Here is a 10,817-nt window from a genome sequence, read left to right on the forward strand (position 1 = left end):
TCAGCCATCGATATTTCTGCTTTCTCTCGAATATAATGGAACTATATGGCACTCACCTTGTGGTGCTCAAAGTGCCAAAAAATACATTTGAAAAACTCAACAGATATTTATACGATTAATATCTCCAAAACTAAGCAACTTACAATCTAGATTGACAAATAGCATCACAGGTAAGAGGAAAGACATATATTTTTGATTATCTGTTAACTGTCCTTTCAGAGTTTCACTGGCTCCATGTTGTAAATGTTGATATTGTAGCTTTTTCCATGCTGCAAAAAAACGAAATATGAAGGAAAACAGCTGTAATTTGGTGAAATTCTTGGCACGAAAATCTTTTCTTTAAAGATATCCAATATCAGTTACTGGAAGATTGAGTACAAAGGTGTTAAATCCCTCTGAGGGCTATATTCATCCAATCCTTGATGAGACAGAACCTATTTCTTGCATGCATCCAAATCTGAGAAAAATGTTGCTTTTGTCTGTACTTGCACATGAAATCAACTGCCAAACAATCCATGATATTCCATGACACAGTTCACCCCGCCGCCCGAGATCAGCCGGGATGCTTTCTGGATGTGAGAAATTATGGAAAGTCTTAGTGCTGAGATGTTGCACATAAATTGTCTGTTATGAGTAGCAGATGCCAATCTTTCTGTTTATCTAAAATCTCACGTTCGCAATGAAAATCACCAATATCCTCGCTGTCTCCTACCCTGCAGGGTCAGAAGCCGTTGTGTTCCACTTCTGGTGGTTTCCATACACTCTTTAAAGCCAACTCTTGCTGTGATGTGAAATCAAACTGCAAAGGCTTTTTTTCCCCTCACTCGTTAAACGGGACTCCGTGTTTAAGTTTCCAGCCTGTGTTCTCTCTGGGGTCTTTACCTGGTAAACAGCAGAAACATCTAAATCAGTGGAAAATGTGCCTCACGGTGTTCAGCAGCACGGCTCCCCTTTGCCCAGCAAATCTGCAACGGTATAAAACATTACAACCACATCAGCTGGAAGCCACAGTCTGAACAACAATAATGAAATGAGTAGTAAAATATGGATCTAATGAGAGGGAGCAGGGATTAAATATGGTGAGACAGGGAGACGTTAATGAAGTACAGACACTGATTCACCACTGTACTTGGAAAAGCTACAATAGGAGCTGAGAGAATATGTCAGTTGAACTCTCACTCGGAGTCACATTGAAGCTCCGTGCAGCCACACTCCTACGCTCAAGCTATTTGATGTCTCAATGACACCAATGAATCCAAACAACCTGCCGACTTCCTGCGCGGCTTTGTCCAAGAGAAGCAGAAATTAGCATGCCTCACTCTCTCTGCATGTATGCATGTCACTGTCCATTAGCGTGTACGAGCGTGGGTGCCTGCGCGGTTGCAGGAAAAGCATGTTGAGGAAAGCCCTGGTGAGGTGTTTTCTCATGGAATCCCCCTCCAAACTCAGCGAGCTTGTTAGAGTTTCCAGCCACTTAAGAGAAATGCTGTTATTTTAATACACACACACAGACACACACATTCTTGCTTAGTCATATAACAGCCTACACGAATACAAACGCGCCAAACCATGCACAACCTTTTTGATGCAAACAAGGTATTAATGTTCTCTCATGCTCTCAATTTCTTCTTGGCTCGTAATTGGATTTTGGCTCAACATGGACCAGGAAAGTGTCTACGTAAACCAGACTATTGAATTGTTTGCACTCTAAAATAGGTTGGTTAAAGCAATGTGATAGGAGAATACTGGGAAACTAGAAAAAAAAGCGAATAAAAGCCTCCTTATATGTTTTACAGCCCCTGTTATAAGGTTACCGGCGCTGAGTGGTCACGGCTCAGTAACAGTTGCATGGCCACGGTTGATTTCAGGGGTCTGATTGATGCTCTCCAGTAAAGATCTCCATGTCCCATGCTGTGAGGTTCAATAATTGTTAAATAGACTGAAATATGGGATTGTACTTTAGCAGCAGCATGACGGAGTTCTGACCCAGGACCATCTGTTAGTTTAAGCAAAAGTGAGAATTTCCTGGGATTGTTGGGATCAAAGGATTTGTTAACAGTACATGCCTGTCTTTGCAAATATGACAGAAGCTCCTGCACATATACAGATGTACAGGAATTTGGCGTCTAATTTAAAGTTTCTCGCAAAAATGGATTTTTATAGCCTCCCAGCGAGCCTTTTAACAATCAGAAATCCGTGCATTAAAGAAATTTGTTTGATCAAGTATGTGGTGGATAATTAATTTATTAAAGTGTTTTTGGCTGTCAGCTCATAGCATCCTTGATGTGTGTGGGAAAATGTCAGAAAGTTAGGGTAAGGTCACACTCATGCACCCACTCACAGCCTCCCAAACACACACACACACACGAAAAAAGCATAAAACACATTTTTGTACACAAGATTTTTACTCAGTGCACAATGATTAATGGCCGTTCATACAGTCTTTATACAACTCTGATCAATGATGCTTTAAATAAGAATTAATGATCTCCATTGTTCTTGCACACATGCACCTAAATGACAATTTGCATCCCTAATGCCTCATGTGAGAATGAAGATATTTAGCTGTCAACAAATCCCCGGGTATTGGAGAAGCTTTTGTCTTCCCCTGCTTGTGGTCTCACTTTGCAACATTGGAAATAAAAAGAAAAATGCCGCTTTCCTGCACAGATTTGCATCTACACGTAGCTTCAAAGTCAACATGTTTTCCAATTCCATTCTACATGCAAAGCTGTCAGCACTGCCCTATTCACACATCCCACTGGACATTTACTCAACATGCATGCACACACAGCCATGATACAAACTCATAGAAAACGCAGCCACATTACAATAGCAGCCTGCCCTTAGATATACACATCTCTATCCTCACCAGTCTCTGGCACGGCCCGCTGCCCTCTCTTTGTGCTCTAAACAACATCTTCCCGTCCTTAAAGAATGCCTCTGATGGGCCTCTTTGACATGCATTGTTTGTGCAAGAGAATTTAGACCCTCAGCCCCTGGCCTTGGCCCTCATCTGCAATCCAACCGTCGGCAGGGCTGCCACTGTGACTAATGCCTTATAGACCTGCCTCTCCGAGTGTGTGTGTGTGTGTGCATACATGTTTATGTGTGTGTCAGAAAAAGAGAGAAAGTGTGACTAATGCCTGCAGAATGGTATTTATACATTAGGGGGCCATTAGTAGTTTAGGCTCCTGGGTGGAACAGCAGGGAGGGAGACAGGCATTGTCGTGGCCCCCGTCACCACTATCACAACCAGCCACCGCCATTCCTACAGCGCACACAGACATTTTGAGGAAAGAAACAAACAACAGCTGCCAGTGCAATGGAACATGCAAAATGAACATGCTACTTTGCATCCAAATCAGTAGCTAGACGTTGTTGGTTTTCTCGTCTGATTGTAGGCCAGCTTGTTTAATTTCATGTGCTGCCACGAGGATTACTGTGATGGTGTATCTTCAAATTTCCACATTCATGTCATGATCATATTTCCCTAACATTGATGTAAAAAAAAAAATCAATCACCAAAAACTAGGTAATTTGCTTCCTCCATACTCCTCAGCCTGGTAAAGACTCAGTTTGTCTCATAGCTGTTTGTCTCCTATTTGTCCCCTGTGCTGCTTATAGGACGGCTACAGAGGCTGGAGCCACTGTAGAGTAAACTGATGGACACCTCAGTAGTGCTCAAAACACACCACTGAAATATTACTTCTGGTGTGGATACGGTGAGTGTTTTTCTTCCCACATAGTATTCAAAATGTACTTAATTAATAAAATTTCAATATACAGTGTATATATTAATATATATATATATATATATATATATATATATATATATATATATAACACACACACTCACACTCACACATATACACCATTTACACACAGACTTGTAACTTGACATCATATCACAACATCACCATGCGGCCTCAGTAGAGGGAGAGATAGAATCAAAGCCTCTTCTTCTATTAAAGTAAATTTAATGGTAGAAAAGGATGGGAGAGATGGGAAAGATTCCCATGTTAATGACTTGTGAGCCTTCATGGCATCGTGATAGTTGTATGATTACATATTTGGTTGTGTGCCGCTATCTTTGCGGTTTTATTACAGTATACAGTATACTTACAGTACATTGTACGTTTTGCGCCGTGCTGGGATAAAAGAGCATGAACGTTACATTCGATCAGCCTTTCTCAGCTTATACATGTATGTATGTTTGGAGGCTAACTCAGCTGACATCACTATTTCAGACAAGGAAAACACTACCTTTCTTTGGGGGAAATGCCATCTGTTCACAAAATACACTGAGTGCATCCAGACAAGGTATTTGTATAACACAGAGGAAGTCAAAGAGGCACTTATGTTAAAGGCAGAGAAAAGCTGTACAAACACAGATTACGGATGACAAACACAAAAAAGTGAGGGTGGATCAACAGTTTACAATAACAGCCTTAAGTGGAAAACAAAACCTATAAAGCACATCAATTCTTAATGATATGAATTCAAATAGCAGTCTCCAAATAAGAAGAATCATAAACCTTGAGACGTGAAACTCTTTCTCACCTTCAAGAGGTTCAAGTCGTGTTACCCATCATTATGGACACTGGCTCTGATCTCTGCACTTAAACATGAACAGATGACTCAGAGCATCGATGTTCAAGTGTTTTGATGTGGCAGCAAGGCCAAAGTTTGCCCTTCACTGGTGGGCAGTGTACAAAGCCCTCAATGTGTGTGTGTGCACGTGTGTGTGTGTGTGTGTTTGTGTGTGTAAGTGTGAGACGGGCAGTAAAGAAAGGTGTAAAAATACCACACTGCTCCAAGATAAACGCTCTCTCCCACAGTCTGACATTTACAGATGGCTGGAGCGTGGGAGTATGTAAGGGGGTTGCCCTGCGAGTGTGTGTCCGTGCACGCTGAGTGTATGTGTGTGTATGAGGTTTCCCTTCACCTAAGAGAAAAGCTCCATTGATGTAAGCTGGTGCTCCTGTCCCTGTGTCAAGTGTGGACCAGGGTCAGAAGGAAACTCTGGGATTTTCCACTGGTATATAGTTGTTTAAGTGTGTGTGTGTGTGTGTGTGTGTGTGTGTGTGTGAGTTTTTTTTGCGTGTTTCCCATGTTTGCATAGAAATGTTTGACGTTTTAGAGTGGGTGATTCATGCGTAATTGAGAAGAGAAATCTGTTTTCATGATGCAGAGCTTTAGGGGGCATGGATGCCTTTCCGTAGGCCCGATGTCGGCCCGAGCGTGTCCCAGAGTAGTAATGAATCATAGTGAGTTGTTGTGTACAGGCTGATGTGATGCTCCTGACACAGCTTTTTAAGGGGTCATTGAAAGGGGTCATTCTCAAATATTCGATGATGAATACTGCTATTTGTTTGCGATGAAGTATCTATTTTTCAATCTCCAACAAAAATCTCAGGGGAGTCACAGAAAAGGTGTCGCAATGTAATGACAGGTGAGGATTCTTAGCTCCATCTACTGGTATCCCCACCGACTCAAAAATAATCACACAGCCATTATATGAGGCATATAAAGTAGCATTGCTAGTGTATAAACAGGTGTATCAAGAAATAAGAAATATCCCTGATTTACTCATTCACTTCTCCATATATAATACACCCTCAATAGTTTACTCGGCAGGGGGCATTGAATTGGGAGTTTGTGGATCATCACCAACATTCATCTGAGATGCAACACATTTTGGGATTGAGTAGTGTGCATGAGATAGACTTGGACTTTTTTAGGACACTACATAATGCATTCATTCTTCAGTCTGGATTTGTATTCTAAATACAACGTTGGACAGTAAATATAGTGCATTATTTATAGCCATGTTCAATGCAAAGATTCATTCTGTGTTTAAATATCACTTCTGCAGATGTGCACTTAACTAACACAGAACATTTGCATGTGGCTTGAGTTCATGAAAAGGCAGAGAGAGAAAAAAAGCATTGAAAAATCGAAGCTGTTCTTTCTTCCAAACCACCGTGTTTGACATTTTCATAACCAACACAAACAGCCCTTAACCATCAGCCTTTGCTCCAGCCTTGTCACCCTTTCCAGCAGGCCCCCGCCAGCAACCTGTCAGGTCAATAAAATATGACCTCTGGCAGTGTACATCTGATAAAGTTCCTCACTTTACGTGGTGACAGCCTGTATTGAAGTAATTTACTGGCCTTCAATAAAGGAGCACTCAGCTCCTTGCCTCCTCTGGCTCAGTGGTTTGTGACAGGCGGACAAGTGGAGGAGCAGCCCAGTCACTGACCCGCCATGGTTGATGTTCATCACAATGACACTGACCTACTTAACTGCCATCTCTTGGATGTCAAAGAAATCACTGCCTGACATTTAGAGAAAAGCTTGGTCAATATTAGTCAGACAAATGATAACCTGCACTACTGGCTAAATAAAAGAGAAAAGAGAAGAATGACTTTTTGCTGGGTAAGCCCCGTGTCTCATCTGCGTCTGATTGGTGTTGTCTTTCAGAAGGTAGGTTCATTTGCTGACTGAGTGTGCTCAGAGCATTGCACACACGCCTAACTAGAGGCCATCAAGGCTAACGTCTCAACTTGAATCAGACACAGATTGATGGTGCCGAGGCAAAGAAGGCTTCTCCACGGCGTACTGGTGAATGAGGGAGGCAGTGACCCGGAGCAAAGGTCTCATCATTGCCTGTCCCCGTCTGAGGCCCCTCTGCCTGTCAAAGTCACGATTTAATCACAAACATAATTTGAATTTACACTAATGAATACAAATGACTCCCAGGACTCCACAAGCTGAGAGTAATAAATTATTATCGCTGCTAACAATCGCATTTCTGAAGCCCTTTTTCAATTAGCCGCCCCTGTGGAGATGATCATGGAGGGCCCACTCAAATGAAGATAAACGACGCGCCTTGCAACGGCGTGCGTCTGCTCCTCTGATTTAATAGCTTTCTAATTCAGGAACATCTTCGACGTGACGAGGCGTGAGGCCTTTTTTTTCCTGTTTCCGACCAGAGCTTGATGAGAAAGTCACTTAATTGAAAGCAGGTGTTGATCAACCTTGCTCCGATGTGGCGCGTGATTTAGGAGTTTGACAAAGAGAAGATCATCCTTGCCCACTCAGTGACACAGACCACTCATCCTTTTGCTGCACTCTGCTGTCCATCCTGTCCCTGTCACGTGATTAACTCTTCTTAAATTTGAACATCCAACTTCAAGAGAAGAATGATTAAAATAAGCACACATGAGTATCTCATCCATATTTAGCAGATTTTTAATCAATTTATTAGTTTTTCGTTAAGGAGTCCTCTTGTGACACATACTGTCGTCCCCTCCTGTACAGAGGATCAGCAAAACCAAAGTTTATGTCCATTGACAGGTGCTCATTTACTCTGGCTGCTTGGAGAGGTCACATGATAATTACAGCAAATTACGGTCACGGAAAAAGCCCTCGCCTGAGTTCTGTCGATGGACTCCAAAACCAAACCAAACACAGAAAATACAATATTTTTCAACTTCTCTGTCCTTTGAGAGGAACAAATACATAATTATGTTGCTATTAGCTTCTGATGTAGCTGTGTAATAACAATAAAGCAATGGCAGGCTGATGTCATATTTGAAACAAAATGCTCCACAATGCTCTGCATCCATTCTCTGCATCCTACGATTATCACGACCTGTAGTTTAGCATGTTTATATACAGCATGTAGCTGTCTGTCCTGTCCCAAGTTTGCATGAAACATGATCTTTACTTACTTGGGGATTGAGAGCAACATAAGAATAATTTGTCTAACAAAGGTATTTTTGTGTTGTGTAGCAACCATTGCAAACTAAATCCTATTTAACTGTAATATTTTGGATATGCATCCTATGTGTTTTTTTTCAATCTTGATGAGAACAACTGGTTAAGGAAGACTCAGAACTCAAGAACTCCTCCCTCAGCGAATAAAGTGAGCTTGGTCCTTATTCCTCGGTCCTGATATAAAAGATCCAACAATGTTTCTGTGCTTAGCCTTTAGAAAGATCACGGCTGGATTTACTTACTGGACACGTCATGGACATAACGTATTTCAAAAACAAGTTGTGATGTGCTGTGTAGTTTGTCTTGTTTTGTATGTTTTATAGTTTGAACCAGCCACAATAGAAACCAGGAAATTACACAAATTCAGAAAATTCAATATTTTTTTCCTAAAGCACCACTGGATGTAATTCTAGGCCCCACTTGCAGCTCACCACAGAAAACCCATTGGCGAGTCCAGCAAACCCTTTACATAACTAACTTAATTACAAGTGAACAAATGAGAGGAGGCTGTAATCATAATTGGCTTCTTTTGACAAGGCTGTGGTTTTTGAAAGTCTGGAAAGCCACAAAAGTGACTTTCCACTCAGAGAGGGATGAATGGCTCTCTGTCATCTCAGAGGAGCCTGTGGGGTCGACTTACAAAGGGCACAACTACTCATAAAAACACATTAATGCTCACTTATTTTGCTGCTTGACACACAATCAAATACCACATTTTGAATTTAAAGACAGTTCAGGTCAGTTAGAAAACAAGTACCAGTAGTGTAAGACAATGGCTATCTGTAGCATGGGGAAACTATGAAAAGTGTTTTAGGCTCTTTGACTGTATTGGTTCGCACTCACGACTGTTATAGCGTCCGGCAGCTACTGCCAAAAGCTAAAATATAAATACTGAATTTCGGGCACCTACCCATCATCAAACGGCGAACAGACACAGTTAACGACTAGCTGTTGAATAAAGTGGATCAGTTAGCATCTAAAGAGACAGATATGTTCCTCAGGAGTTGGTGGAGTCTAAGATAACAGGAGAGTGAATAAAAAGTCAGTTATTGTGGGTTTAAGCTATAAATAAATAATTTCACACCCTAGCTAAAATAAGCATTGTCAAAAAGCTGAAAACAAAGGCGTTTTTCGTAACTCATAGAAAGTTTTGGAGGTGGTTTTCGCAGGACAGCAATAACATGTTACAATTCTCATGTAAAATATATTTCACATGAGAAATGTCCAAAACATATGTTTATGTGAATTTATCACATGTGAAATACTGCTTATTTGTCTTTTATGTGATGTTTTACAAATGTCTGATAAACGTCTGATAAACCCATTTGCATGTAAATGTATTAATAATTAGGGAATTTGTTTGAACATCTGCTTTTAACTCAGTATTTTCTCAACTGCAAGGCCTTCTTAAACCCCAACCGTATCTTCCAGTTTCCATGAAACCTCATTTGATAGTTATTATCAGCTTGAAGGTTAATATTGCTCGTTGATCCGAAATCATGAGCTGGAATTGTTTTGCGAGCATCCTGCAGGGTAATAATTCTTAGCCCTCTTGAGCTTAGCTGCTGTGGGATGGAAATACTCAACTCTTCAGACCTAACAGATCTCAGGGAATCATTATGCCAAATCCATGCTGTGCACCCACAGAACTTTTATTTTCTCTATGATGCTATAGGATGAATACAGGGAAATGTGATGCGTGGGACTATCTAGACTTTTCCATTTACTCTAATGTTTCAGCCATAAAATGTTTGGATGTGAGTATTTCCCTCTGTGTATGCAGGCTGCAGCTTCAGTGAGGCGAAGAAAATAATCTATTCAAGATGGTAATGAAACAAAATGCTGAGGTTCAATTGATTGCTAAAATTTGAATTTTACTGAATCATTAGAACACAAAACACAGAAGTTGTACATCATTTATGAAGTCTTACAAGGACTTGCAGTTGCCTGTTAGCATCTCAAGGTGAAATTTGACAGTGAAGGAGGATGGGACCATCATTAGGAGGGGGTGGAGGGTAGGTGTGCGTGTGTGTGGAGGTAGTTTGTGGCAGCACGTAATTTGTGTGCTATTTTGAATCAGTACACGGAGAAAAAGAAAACAGGCTTGTGTCTGTGTTACACTGTGAGCCCAGCGGAGAGCAAGAGGATTTACTGAGAGCCTATGAGCTCATTTCTACACCTTCCTAAGGTCTTTAAATCACACTCTCTGACTGAACGGCCTTCTGTTAATGACTTTACCGTCAACTTAGTTCCCCTCTCTCCACATCCTGCTGGTTGCTACATTGTCAGACCAATACATGCAGACGCTGGTCCCCTTTGGTCCTTGCTCAGATTCCTCTGATGCAGCTGTTATCAGCACATTTTAAGTAAACACGCTCTCTACTTTACAATATCACCTTTGAGTCAGTGAGCCACTCATTCATTCTTCCTTCGTCCTGTGGTTTGAAATTCAAAGGACAACCGTTTAATAAAATGATAGAACCCTAAATGGGAATGGGCCTTGAATAACTGAGTTTTTGTCGTTCCTGCCATAACTTACAGCAATAACAAGGTCTGATTTGGGGAGTAAGGAGAAAGGGGAGGGAGGAGGGGTTTGGGTGTGTGACGGGGGCGGCTGTAGAGATAGTGCCCAAGGGCACAGAGAGAGAGGGAGGGAGAGAGAGAGAGAGAGTGGCGAGAAAGTGAGGGAGTAAATCTGCTGCCATGGTTTCCCCCAGCATAAGGTTTATATGTGAGTGGAGTGTGCAGTGTGTTTCCATGGGTTTCCATGCTGTCACAAAGACCCCTGTGAGACCAGCTTATTTACCCTGCAGTAAAACCCGAGAGGGAGTATACCCTGCAGTAAAAGTGGAGAGGGGGCTCAGTGGAATTAGATTTAGGGCCGCCTCCGGCTCTCTGTTCTGTGTGCGCCATCAGGGGAAACCCGCTCTGCTGCTCTTGTTCCGTTGTTCCAGTTGAGTTATGTTGTGTTCAGAGTCAAGGGGTAAAATGTGCCGTATAACATGCAAACAAGTTTCAGAATAGTTTTTAAT

Source organism: Melanostigma gelatinosum, assembly GCF_949748355.1.
Source record: "Melanostigma gelatinosum genome assembly, chromosome: 12".
NCBI lineage: Eukaryota > Metazoa > Chordata > Actinopteri > Perciformes > Zoarcidae > Melanostigma > Melanostigma gelatinosum.